Genomic DNA, 14192 nt, shown 5'->3' with positions numbered 1-14192 from the left:
ATATTAGATAGCACTGTGAGCAGACTTTACATGACTATGGTTGGGCTAAAATACCATACTTCCATATGTATTAGGGCTCTATATCCTATATAAATAAATATAAATAAGTGCCTCTCTAAATAAGTAAAGTGGTAAGAAAAAAAATCTATTTGGGTTACAAAATACGATAGTCTAGTGTTTATATGTGAATTCTGTCATCAGAAAACCTAATTTATTCTTTTCATTTCTATCATTTCAGGAAATCCACCTCCAACAGTGCATCTGGATGAGATCTCCAGAGCATTTCTTCTACTAAAAAAGTGAAGTGTTTTGGCATTATAGATATTCCAAAATCTTCCAAAATGTAAGTCAATAGTTGTAAAATTAACATGCAAATATTACAACATATATTTTTTTTCAAATCAGGAAAACACCAATAAAAGGTATTATTACTATTAGTAGCTAAAGGCCTTGTTACACATTATGCTTTAAGCCACACACAAATGTTGACCAGCTTAGTGCTAGCACAGAGTTAAAAACCTTCTCTGTCTACCTCATCCCCTCCCCCCACTGCCACTGCCACCAGATGCTCCCACCAGCCGTAGCATGGCACTATGGGAGGAAACCAGTGGGGTGGCACAGTGCAATACTTGTGGGCCAAGCAGCAATGTAGCCATCATCACTTTATCAAGCCAGGCAGCAGAGCCAGCACCACAGCCTCCCCTGTAGTGCCCTCCACATCCTTGGAACCACCTCATGCCACTTTCTTCTCTCTCTTGCGTTGGGCCACACTCTGCCCAACCAACAGCAGCATCCTGGTGTACTGGCTTTGGCTTTCCATGCCTTACCCTCCCACTCCACCAGCCCTGCCCTGTCTCATGGTGTCACCATCTTCAGCTGTGTACAGAAACACCATATGGGGAGAGACCATTGCATCCTGGGATACTGGAGGACTTCAACTTGAGTGGCACAGCTGGGGGAAGTGGCCACACCTTAACAGAACAGTTGCAAATTTATGTGGATCAGAGATAATCCTGCCCAGTTTACACCCTGGAATGGTGGAACTTTGAGCTGGACAACAAGTGCTTTAAGGCATTTAAAGGTGTTAGCATGTTACATTAGGGATTAGCCACAAAGCCTTAAGATGTCAATATTCAAAAATTATTTTTGAGGGATTTCATATGTTGCAAACGAAAATAATACTATCAATATAGCTTCCCAATAACATCTACCTAAAAAAGTACTAAGCTGTTCAGAAACAAAAGATTTACATAAGCTAATTTTTCTAATGATACCAAGTAATGCAGAATTTAACAGCTTTCACCTACAGTATTATCCCAGCAATAATGCTGTCAATAAAAAGTGTAATTTTTTACACAAAATGTACATTTCATTACAAAAGGAAAGTAAACAAACTCAGCTTGGTTTATATATGACGCACTAACAAACATCTCTAGTCATGAAGCAGTACTATGTTAATAGGCTTTTTCAAATTAATAAAAAGTTATCCAATATGCACTTGTAGTTTGGGGCCTTATTTTTGAAAAAATTCAAAATCCTTTGTAACTGAACAGGAATCTGAAAAACATTTTTGAAATAGTCTAATGCTATTTGCCACCAGTCTTCAAAACACATTCAAAAACAGTAAATATTTAGGATAGTGTAAAATTCCTTCATGCTGGCTTATGCCCTTTACGACTCAGGGACTTCAGAACTAAAATGTTTCTCTCGGCTAAGCCACCTAGTAAAAGTAAATCCTTTGTGAATTACCAGTTCTATTACTACAAATAAAAGCAATTTTGTTTTTTTAAAAAACAAAGCACAGTTTAGTAATATAATCTGAACAACAATGAGAAGTTTAGTCAGCATTTTCACTATATATATATATTTTTTACTGTGATGCAGTAAGAATTCAAACAGACTATAAATTAGAATTCAAAGTCTTATTTATTTTTTTTAAAATACTTACTACCATAAAAAGACAAAATTTCAAATCCAATTAAAAGATTTAGTAACCACTCTCTGGATAGGTTGGGATATAAAATGATTTTAATATTACTATTATAGGTGCTCTGCATACCATAAAACCACACAGATTCAGTCTTAAATTTTTCATCTTTTATTTCCCCTGTGGCTGAGTGAAAGATGATACAGGCAGGAAAAACTGAATGTAAAAGAAATAGTAAAACTGACTGTGGCCAAACTGCTGGCAAATGAGAGGTAAAAATAAAACAGAAAAACATTCTTGTGTTTCTCTTATTCTTAAATTTAGAGTTACTCAAAATTCTAAAAGGTAAACATTTTCAAACATAATTGTGTGAGCAATTCAATTTGATGCATTCTTTTTAATTTCTACAACCCTTTTCTTTATGTATGCCACAACTCCTTTTTCCTACATTTGATCATGAGACTGCTGGGTTTAAAATACAACATCACTTTTAAAGCTCCACGCTTGGGCAAAATAAAAGAAAGTTACCTAAACACTTGTAAACATTTTGAGATTAAACACAGAAGAAAATGAAAGCAATCAGAAGGTTCTATAACTACAATGAACTAATTAAAATATATTCTGAATATCAGCAGAAAAAGTTTCTGAGACGTATTCAATTAATCAAAAATCTTCCAGTGGGGAAAGTTTAAAATCACACTAGCAGTAAATATTCTGAATGAAAAACTCACAATACACTGACAGGAAAATAGCCTAAATTACACAACAGGTCTTTTTCCCCACCGTGTTTTTTTTGTTTGTTTTTTTTTAATCAATCTCTTAGCTTTACATCTTCTTTACAGGCATTTTAATGTGTACCAACTGAATGGATTTGCTGTGTACAATAAAATGTTCTTTAAATAAATATGAATAATAATAACCCTGTTACAGAAATAAACTATATTACTCAACACAGACAAATTACATTAGATATCTCATTAGAAACTGAAATCAGTAAAAAATAAACAAACGCAAAAAGGTTTCCATTTTCCCCTCTTTTTTGTGGCTGTTGTGGGTTTGTAGTCTGCTTTCTTCTAAGATTTTGGGGTTGCTAATGAATCGCACCATCATATTGTTCCTATTTTTGCAACCCTATAGAAGGACTGATGAATTAAGTTTACTAAAGAAAAACATAATATTGTGAAGAGTTCTCTTGAACTTTCTGTCTTGCCATGGGACACTGTCTGACAAGCTATCAAATTTCAACATACACTTGAAAAGGTGGAGTGATCAGTATCTATTCTTTTTTTCTCCCTAGAACAACATTAAAATCAAAAGCCCAAACTTACCCTTATAAAAATAAGGTTCTAAAGCAAGAAGTTGGTTATCCTGCTGATACCTTCCTGCAATGATGTCACGCATTTAAATGGTGTCTTTCAATGAATCCTTCCCTGAGGAACCTGAAAATGAACATTATGATCTATTAATAATTTCAAAATCATAAAGGCACAAGAAAGCCAGTATGTGACAAGGTGCAAAAACCTTTCAAACTACTCATCAGAATGATTTACTTTAGTTTAAATTAAAAATATATATTATTTCAGAGGCCAGGCAGAAAATCCAAGTTAGAACTCCATCCTTAAGTTATGGCACAGTACAAAAATATTCAAAACATGTCTATCATGAATGTTTGTTATTAGACCAAAAATTTCAAAATGACTCAGGATTTTAGAAGCCTCACTTGACACTTGAACGAGTCTCGACTGTCATAGGATGCACATATACTCAGTCTTTCCTGAAAAGCAAGCCTTTTAACAATGATTCAAGATAGTCATCCAGTAAACCAAGATAAGTTACGAATTGCTTGTGCTTATCTGGATCTTGACAGTGATTTAGAAATTTGCGAGATTGTCAGACTCTTGTAAAATTTAGGATTTGTTAATTAGGTGTCCAAGGTACAGCTTTTTTAATAACAAAAATATACAATAGGTAACTAAATAACTGTACAGGCCTAAGTGTTGGGGTATATTTATAACTAGGAAGTTAAGAGCTAAGAGTATCATTATGAGTCATGATCACGGAACTCTAGCACATGGAAATAAGTGGGGTGGATACAGCTGTCCTCAAGAGTTGTGATATATATATAGATATATAGATATATATATATATATATATATATATATATATATATATATATATATTTTTTTTTTTTTTTTTAAACGAAGAGGAACAGGAAAAAGAACAAGTTGTTGAATGGGCAGAGACCTCTTTTGGAGAAGCTAAACAATGTAGACCAGGGAATGTCAACAGGGGTACGCATACCCCCAGGTGTACTTAGAAAGGACGTAGGGGGTACGCATGGACAGGCCGGGACAGAGCATGCTCCAGGTCATGGCAGTGGAATCTCCCACAGCGGAGTGTAGGTGGAGACCTGTGCAGGCAGGGAATAGGGCAAGCAGCTGGCTCCAGTGTGGGGCTTTCCCTGCTGCCAGTGCTGGAGCTACAGGCAATAGGGCAGGCTCCACTCCCTCCTGAAATGCACCACTGGCCAGAACTGCACCTGTACCAGGCACAAGCGTTCTAACCTCCCTGCCTGCTGCTGCTAGGCAGCAGTGGCCACTTGCCAAGAGGGCAGTGAGTGAGGGGTCCCTACACCCTTACCCTCACACCTACACCCTGCCCAGCTGAGCTCCACACTTCCGTCCCTCTGGGCACAGGCTCTGTGCTGCACTTCCACTTCTGCCCAGGTGCAACTCCACGCCCCAACAACCACCAGTCCTACCACTTCCTTACCTGCTGCCCCAAGCGAGCAGATGCCAGTTGCACCAAAAGCCCCACCCAGGAGCTGCTAGCTGGGCAGAGCCCTTCTGCTCACAAGGCTGGGAACAAGGCCCAACAGGGTATGCTGGGGGGTTGGCTGTACACATGGGTGCCTCAATCTCACCTTCGTGGGCGGAAGGGCTGGGCGAGATTCAATTTGTTGGGGAGCACTGCAGGCCAGATGAAAGAGCCTGGCAGGCCAGATCCAGCCTGCAGGCCATATTTTGCCCACCCCTGGTCTAGACCCTGGTATACTTAAGATCCTTATTTCGCACCCTCAGCAGGGTCTAATACATGAACCTCAAATGAGCAAGGGACAACTGTTTTTACCATCCTCACCCAACTACTAGTATTCACATGAATTTGGTTCCTAGCATCCAAATGGATCTCCAAATGTTAAAACAGCCTCAGGCCCAACCACAGTAATAACATTACTTCATCGCATTACCTCACATCCTCTACAGACACCTTCACAAACCCCAATAATTTTAATAGAAGTGATAACCATACTATGTTATTTATACCAAATGACAAACTATACTAGTAAAATCAAAACCCACAGATACCAGGCAAGAGCTAAAGCAGAAAATTCAGGAAGTGCAACTGCGCAATAGAGATGTAAATATTGTTTAGAAATATTTGTTTAACCTCCTCTAATTATATCAGTTAAACCATCAACCTATAACACAGGAAATCAGACGCACCTGCTGCTGGGTCCTCTGACTGTAGGGGAGGGGGAATAGAGGTAAAACCAGTCAGACAGCACAGCCCATCTGAAGCCCTGCACTGGGAGGGAGCACCTTTGAACAAGCAGCTAACTGCTTAATTGATGAATCATTAGGCTGCTGGTTGTTTTCCTCTTACATTGTGGGTACTAGTACCCCTCACCTCTCCCCATCTTCACTCCTCCTTCCTGCCTGCCCTGCTGCCTTCTGATTCCTTCAGGGGCACCATACAGCTTCCCTTCCCCACTTCCCTGTTAGACTGTGCCTGCCCATGGTAAAAGATAACCGGTAAACTAACCCATTATCACTTCATTTGTCTGTTAAATGATTAATCGTTTAACCTTTCACATCCCTACTGAGCAATACCAAAATAAACTGCAGAGAGGTGGTTGATATACAGAGTGACCATGTGTTCTGATTTGACCAGGACAGTCCCAGATTCCGTAGGCTGGTCCCAGACAGTTGGTCAAAAGTCCTGGGCCGGACCATGAAGGGGAGGAGCAGCAGAATGGTATGCCAGGCAGGCAAGCATTGCTGCCACTCTGCAGGAGCAAGGAATGTAGGGACTAGGATGTGGTCATCCTAAGATGCCATATATCCACCCACCTTGCCTGGGACTTTTGACAAACTGGCTTGTACCACCTAAAGAATCTGGGACTGTCCTGGTCAAACTAGAATATATAGTCACCCTATTTATATATCACCACGGTAGATACTTTAAATGTTAGTTTAAACAATATGTAATACCCATGCAAAACAAAAGGATAAGAATGGGTCATTCAAGTGATCATTCATTTCCAATTCCAGAGTTCTTAGATGTATAGCATTTGAGTTTTCAAGAAATATTTTTCCTAATTAATAATACGTTCAAGTTACCACTATCTTCACTTCATAAACTGGATGATACACAACTATTCAAGGCAATACTGAAGACAAACATAAAACCCAAGCTATTCGTCCCTTCCTGAATTCACAAAATGTCATGTTCTTTTACTTCCAGTTTGAAGACCCCCAATTCACTCCTGGTATTTAGATATGGATTAATTTTGTTTTCAATCTTAAATACAATATACTACATGAAACTATGAATAAAATCTTGTCTTCTAGAAGCAATTATTTTCATCAAATATTTTATTTAGTAAATGAAAAGTAATGCAAACTATGAACTAAAATTATAGTCAGGAACTATCCCAAAACTCATATTACCTTGAGAATTTTAGAAACAAAATGACATGCATATTAGTAAAAAGCAAAGATTCAAATTATCAGCATTACAGAACTCTGAAATTCTGCTTAAGACTACTGATCTTCTACAGATTTTCAAATATCCAAAAGATACTGTTCAATTGAGATACAAAATCATTGTAAATAAATGGTAGCAAAAAGATGTGCATTAAAATAGTAGCAAACAAATAAGAAAAGTAACACAAAGTTAGGGGAGACACAAGTCCCGATCGTGTAGTCCTGGTATAGAGAAATTCTCCTTGAACACATTCATAATGATCAACAGAAGTTTTTCAGCGCAATGAATGCATGATCAGATCCTTCATTTACAAGTTACTACAAGATTTACTTGTGAGGATTCAAAAAATGTTACTAGGAAGACTCCCAAGGGGAATTCAACCAGCAAGTGAATATAATAAAGGAAGTGATGATGGAAAGGAAGAGGGAGGGGAAGGGGGGGGAATAAAAAGAAAAAGGGAAACTAAATTAGAAATTGTTTGGCACAGGAAAGGCAAGACTGAAATCCAGTGACTGAAGAGACAGAGATTATACAGAAGCTGAAGCAGAACTCAATAACCCATATTCCTGGTGCCACATGGATGAAATAGCCTTTATATTTAAGGAGGAGATGTTATAAAGCCAATGACTTCTTGAGCAACTTTGGGCAAGTCACTCAATTCTCTCTCAGTTTCTATTACTTCAAAATAAAATTACTGCTTATTCACCTTTGCAAAGTGCTTAGAGATGTACAAATGAAGAACACAATCCAAACAGCAAATGTTAAGTATTATAAATAGGAAAATTTCAAATCAAGACCAAAATTTACATTTGAAGAAAGTTAAATTAGGTCAGATATTTCTAAAATTGTTAAAATTTAAGACAAAAAAAGTAAATACAATTTTCTCTAGCAGCAACCTGCCAAAAAAAAACTTCAGAACTGTGCAAATGCATGAAAATCACAACACGAACCTGAACAGAAAAGTCTCAATTCACAAGGACAAACTAAATAATATCCAAAAGACAGTGACAGACTAAAGTTTGTTTTTTTTCCAGGTTGAAAAGGGACACTGGGTAATTAGAAAGATCCAGTTTTAGAAAGTTGTTTTAGGCACTACAGCTGCCCCTAATCTTCCTGCTAGGTTTGGGTAGAAAGTTTGCAGTCACACTTTTAGAAAAGTGTTTTCCTCTCCACTTCAATAATTTAATAAAGGCCCATGCAAAAAGGGTAAACAGCAGCACAGAAAAAGATGAAAAGTATCCGAGACATTTACCATATACCAACTGCTTCCAAAAAACAAGAGAGAAAAATGGAGAATGCTCTCTTTCAGGTAACTAACTTCAGGTTAGAAATCTTTGGAAAAAGGGTCTGACATTAAGTTATTAGCAACACAAGGAAAAAAAAATACCCCTCACATCAGTTCTTTTCACAATTAGCAAAGTTATGTGACTACATACAATAGGACTAGTAGCCCAAGAAATGAATTATTTATTCAGTGGCTTTCTATAGTGACTACCCATATACAGTAGAACACCTTCATATCCACCATGTCACAAGATGCTCCTTAACTCCAAAAGCCCATCCAAAATGGAAAAGCCAACTGAGGCTAGTCAATATAAAAGGGTACTGTAGCTGTACTGGCAAAGCCCCCTAGTGGTAACGCAGCATATTCTAGCAAAAGGAGTTCTTTTGCCAGTATAGTGAAACCATCTCTCCAAATAATAAAAATCCAGCAAAGGGATTTTTCGCTAAAATAAGCATCTACACTAGGAGTTTTCCTGCCTACATTAGACTGCAATCTTTTTAGGCTCTCGACCATTACAGCTATGCTAGCAACACTTTCTAGTACACACCTGGCCTTCAGAAGCAAACTCATATTCTTTCAGTAAAGGTCAGAGCATTACATCCAAAGGATGCCTTATAGATAATTTTAGGAGCATCTTGCCTATTAGTCTACTAAAAATAATTTTGTAAAGTACTTAAAATTATATGCAAGGCATCCCCTAAAGAGACTACTGCAAGGGATTTACCTTTTGTTAAGAAAGCACCTTTGGGAGTCTTAACAAATGGTCAACATCCTTTTAATCCCCTTAATAGAGAAAAATTTAATCGTTTTACTAGCTTTCTTCTCCAATAATAATTCTCAGAAGAGAGAACACATACAGACTAGCCTAGTAAGATTATGCGAACTTTGTAAACCAAAAAAAAAAAAACCTTGAGAAAATAACTACAGGTTTAAAAGGGTGCTTATTCTTAACCTCAAAGAAAATACACCTTGTTTCTCTACTGATACTAAAAACAGTATTTGAAAGAATTTATTTTGAGCATAACTTATTTAATTGAATTAATTATGTTCCTTGCACTGCAACATCACTAAAATAATGAAGGCCACTATGACCTAAAGGATGACATTTGCTTGTAGTGATTTACTTGTATCCTATTCACAACTGCACAATTTAACCTATTTACATTCCAATCAAAGGATCCAAAAGACCCTTTTAAAAATGCATATAGGTTTGTTCAAGATATCAACAAGCTAGTGATAATGTAAAACTCCTAAAACATTATGCAAGGCATTATACAGACTGTAATAATATACACACACACGTATGTAAAACAGACTGTAATATTAATAGAATATTATATATATAGTACTCTATTAATTGGCAAATTTAAGCTGTAGCCTAGCCCCACAGAGACGTATTATTGTTCCTAAACAAGAAAACAGGAGGAAAAAACATAATCCCTAAACAAAAAAAATGCACCTAAGCGTTCATTTGCAATCCTACCAGTTCTAGTTATTTACTTTAAGTTCATTTGGGGAAGGTAGGGAGGCCTAACACAGGGATGGAGGTGACCAACGTCACTGCTGCAAACAGCTTTCATTTCAAAGAACCTTACAAGGTAGGGCACAGTGACATCAACACAGCAAAAAAAAATCTAATCTACTAACTCCTCATTCATTTATGCTATCGGCACACTGGTATCAACATTGTAATTCATTTCAACGGTAGGGAAAGCCTTCTAAAGAACCCAGTTAAAATGGACGTGCAATTCATCAGCAAATGCTGCTAGCCACTTCGCTGTTTCACCCGGCAGCATATACTTTTTCAATAATTTCTGGTAATCGCAGCAGTTTAAGAGAAGAAAATTAAATAAATAACACTAATTACCCCTGCCAATCTCAACTTAAGAATACACACACCCACCTACAGGCCTATTTTGGTCTAGATATTAAAACGTTTTTCTCCCACCTATTAAGCAAATCCTTAACACTAAAGACACTGAAAGCCTCATCTACAAGGCAGGGGAGCTCCAGGTTGGGTTTGTGGTGCAGGGGGCACTGCTTCCTCTACGCCCCCCCCATCATTGCTGGTTTCAAATTCTTAGGACGAGCTTCAAGCTTCCCAGCCACTAGCCCTATAGCACAGCGCTGTTTTCCGTCTCTCTCGGGTGCTTTTCTTGGGCGGAGAAAGTCTAAAGGTTAGACGCTGGCAGGGCGAGGCGAGGCAAGGCAAGGCGAGGCGGTGGAAACTGCCAGGGTCGCTGCCCGGCTCCCCCTCGTCCGCTTCACGTCCCCTCGCAGCCCACCTGGCGGAGCCCCCGGCAGGCGCCGAGCGTAGCCTCGGGGACGCCAAGTTTGCCGAGGTTTCGTGCCAAGGAGATTTCCCCCGGGGGGGAGGATCGCACCGGGGGCTGCGCAGGGGCCGGGGGGGGGGGGGCGAGACGAGAGAAACAGCGCCGCGCGCTTCCGTCCTGCCTCCCCGGGGAGCCGTGACCAGCTGGCGGCCTCGCACGCTCCCCTCGCTCGGGCCTTCGGCACCTGGCTGGGACTGGCGGCACGCTCCGCTCCCGGCCCAGCCCGGCCCGGCCCTCCTGGCCCCGTCCCCGCGCCTGGGGGCGCGAACTCTCCGTCCCTGCCCGCCTTGGGGCGGCTCCGCGCCTACCTCGCTCAGCCCCGGCTCCAGCTGCGGCTGCTCCGCGGCAGCGGCGGGCGGCAGCGGCATTCCCGGGACGCGCTCTCTTCGCCGGGCCCCACCGGCGCCTCCCGCCCGCGGGGCTCTCTCCGCCGCCGCCTCGCGCCCCGCCGGCGCTCCCGGCTCAGTAATGGCGGCCGCCGAACCTCGCCGGCTCCCGCCTTGCTGACGGAGCTGCTCGCTCCCCCTAACTTTACCTCACGGCTTCCCTCCCCTCCCCCCTCCCGCCCGCCGCCGCCGCCGCCGCCGCCGCCGCGCTCAGCGCGAGCCCGAACCCCACCCGCCTGCGCATGCGCTGCAAGAACCACCTCCCGCTGCCCTGGAGGCCGGGCCGGCGCGCGGGGGCGCCGTGATGACGTACGTGCGTAAGGAGTCCCCCCCTCCCCTCGCGCCAACCATCTGGCGAGCGCGGGCTGCGCGCGAGGGGCCCAGTTTCGCCCCGCCTGGACTGGCTCGCGAGCCCTTCTCCCTGCGGCACAGGCCCGCCCCCTGCTGCACGGGAGGAGCATCCTCGGGCCCGCTCCCCTACCGTGGCAGGAGCCGTCTTCGGGCAGCAAGAGCTTCCAAAGAGGCTGTAGGCACCTTCACCCCATTCCTCACGACCCCTGTTCTTGTCCGTTCCCCTCACCCCCCAACTCCCAAAAACATTTATCTTAATTTAACATGATTAGGGAGGTTAAATTTCCCCAAAAGGTTTGTGGGGCAGCTGCCTGACGGCATAGCTCTGCCCCGAGCCGCTGAGGAACACCTCGCCTTCGAAAGCCCCTTTAATTTCATCCCGGTTACACAACAAGACAATAAAAGACATCGCTCCAAGAAATCCTTGCCTCCTGCATGGTTTTTGGACCACCCTGGCTGCAACATCACCCTTGCGCTACCATAAATCACATCCTGACTCAAGCTACACCAAGATAAGGTGGTTGGGAAACTGAAATAAGACTGCCCAGACAAGGAGGCCACACCGACTTAGACCTCTTCCTCCTTTAAATTGCTAATGCCACTGCCTACCTGTATAAAAACTTACTGTTTTATTACTGCATTTATGCAAAGAATTCTGACTCTAAGATAGTCCTCCAATTATTAAATTCTATACATGGAAAATTAATACATTTGTCATCATTTTCCATGTATGGAATCTAATTATTGGAGGACTGTCTTTTATTCATTCCTACCACTGCAGGGAAGCAGATGGTGTACGGCCATCAAGCAACTTGCCCCCTGCTTGTGCCTGCCCCCATGTTACCTCTGTCCCACATCCTTCACATCCCAGCAGCTTCAAGGGCACTCCTGCCCCCAGCCTGTGCTCCCCAACTCCCCTCTGCAAAGGCAGACTCCATCCCCATCCTAGCCTGGGACACTGAGCATGGAGTATAGCCCCAGCCCAGGCCCTGTAGCAGCTGTGCAGGCCACACACTGCTGCTATACCAGATGGGCTGTGCTTGGTGCTCCTAGAGCAAAAGTAAAGGTGGAGGGAGAGGGACAGGCAGGGAAGCACAGGCTGCATGGGGCAGGGAGGAGAGAGCAATGTACAGAGGAAGGGACTGGAGCTTACACCACAGCTCTGGCCTGCCCTCTGCGCACTTGCCCTATATGTGATTCTAAGATGGGGAATGGGGGTGGGAGAACCAGGTCCTACAATTGAATAAATATGGCATTAATATCACCTTTTGAATCTGCCTGACTTCCAAAGTTTCTAGAGTATTTTTCTTTTCTTTTGGTTTATAACTTAGAGCATTTTCCTCACCTTTTGCTTTATTGGAGAAATTAAAATAATATCTGAAATTTTTTTCCCATTAAAATTTTTTTGCGTTTTTTTGTTAATTTAATTTTGAAAATATACAATCATTAGCTTCCTTAAACCATTTGTAAGGATTTAGATGAAAAAGTTGTCTAAATAATATTTTTAAAAAAGCATCCTACCCAACGTACTTGTGCAATACGCCTGCAGTGCTCCCAAGCACTCCTAAAGAGCTTGCCCTACCCACCCAATCTAAGTCTGTATCCATCAAACCTAGAAATCAGCAAATAAACTTTAGTGAATAAAGCCATGCCAAGGACATCTTTTATTGCTATTCTCAAGTACACCTGAGACATAGCTAAGGATTGGTGGCAGAAGTACCCTCACTGCCTCATTTCTGGGTTTGGCACACGTGGAGTGGGAACAAGTGCAATTTGTACACCACTCCATTTGTTATGTTAAGCTTAGTAAAAATTATCCTACATACAAACTCCACCAAAGACCACTCTTGCAGAAGGCAACAACTTGGCCCCCTGAAAGAGACACCTGAGTTGCACACTGCTACCTGATAAGGTTATAAACTCCACAGGATTCTTGGTCCTACTGTCTCCTTGAACCAGTGAACATTATAAATGTTGATAGAAAGCAGGGCAGTGGTGTCACCTTACAGCAGTGATCTCAACCTTTTTGGACTCAAAGTACCCCCTGTTAAACTCAAGGTACCCCTCAGAAAACGCCAGCTCTTAGTTTTCAAGGTTTTTTTGAGTACAGAAAAATAATAAAGCAATTCTGTTGCAAAGAACTCAGAAAAGCCACCACTGGTCAGGATGTTTTTAACACTATAAATTCCTATGTGAAATCTCAGGGTTTTCCTCATCAATCTTGTATACCCAACAGTGCAAACACTGCATGACACCCCACATCCCCCTTGAAATTATCTTACGGCACCCCAGGCTGCCATGGTACCCTGGCTGAGAATCACTACCTTAAAGACTAACTAGTTTGGATGCTGACAAAGTACTGTAGATTGTTGCCTATGAAAATTTATGTCTCTCTGAACCAATTAATCTCCAACAAGGTGCTACCCTGCCCTGCCTTTTGCCTGACTTCAGATTAACACAGCCAACTACCCCTGTCTCCATTGTAAATGTCCTAAGGGTCTCATTCACTGCTACTCTCTGAAACTGAAAAGGCTAGGGTGGTCAGTGATCAACGCTAACTGTAAACTGTGCAACTCATAGGCCAGCTCCACCTCCTTTTCAGGTAGCATGACCTCAAGAGAAAGCAAAAACACATGAACGCCCCTCTCTCTCTCTTGCCTTGGGTAGCAAGACAAAAGCAGTTCATGTCTTGATTCCCTGTGCTTCTGGGAATTTGGGACTGTAATTTTGTTTGGTGCTATATGCATGATAGGAAAGATTACTAAAACACACATGTCCCTCCCACAAATCTAGTATTTTTAATCACCTTTGCATTTCTCTCATTGCTTATTTCCATTACATGTAAATGCAAAGCAAAAAGTTCCTATCAAAATGTATGCTGCCGTCATCTGTGAAATATGAAATCTACAAGAGTTATTTCGTAATTAATCTTTATTCTGTCTTCTTCTCTAACATCCCTACACTGCAGCAGAGCTGCAAAGTCTCATTCCTTTGCAAGGAGCATCCTTTATTTTTGCGTGAAATACAAGGCCGCTTACTAAGGTATGCGTACAACTTTTATGATACAGAGATTTGCTGTATGACTTTTTCCATAAGACAAAGAAAATTCCCTCTGTTCTTTTTGAAATTGCCCTCATATTGCC

The 14192-nt window shown here is 41.7% G+C and overlaps 1 protein-coding gene across 4 annotated transcripts in view; it reads right to left on the bottom strand.

The window, feature by feature from the left end:
* The window catches only part of ARHGAP5 (Rho GTPase activating protein 5), a 123154-nt gene extending 112276 nt beyond the window's left edge, over positions 1 to 10878 (bottom strand). For 2 of the 4 annotated variants that reach the window (XM_090033577.1, XM_090033575.1), the window contains exons 1-2: positions 10621 to 10878; positions 3256 to 3366 (exon numbers count right to left, since the gene is read on the bottom strand). The gene's annotated coding sequence lies outside the window, so the exon portion shown is untranslated. The remainder of the gene's footprint in view (positions 1 to 3255; positions 3367 to 10620) is intronic. The other 2 variants (XM_090033573.1, XM_090033574.1) reach the window with 1 other exon arrangement.
* Positions 10879 to 14192: the final 3314 nt, after the last annotated feature.

This window comes from Crocodylus siamensis, chromosome 2 (genome assembly GCF_052110815.1).
Source record: "Crocodylus siamensis isolate JL-2025a chromosome 2, ASM5211081v1, whole genome shotgun sequence".
Taxonomy (NCBI): domain Eukaryota; kingdom Metazoa; phylum Chordata; order Crocodylia; family Crocodylidae; genus Crocodylus; species Crocodylus siamensis.
Note: the sequence above shows the minus strand (reverse complement) of the source record. Positions and strands in the feature narration are given on the sequence as shown.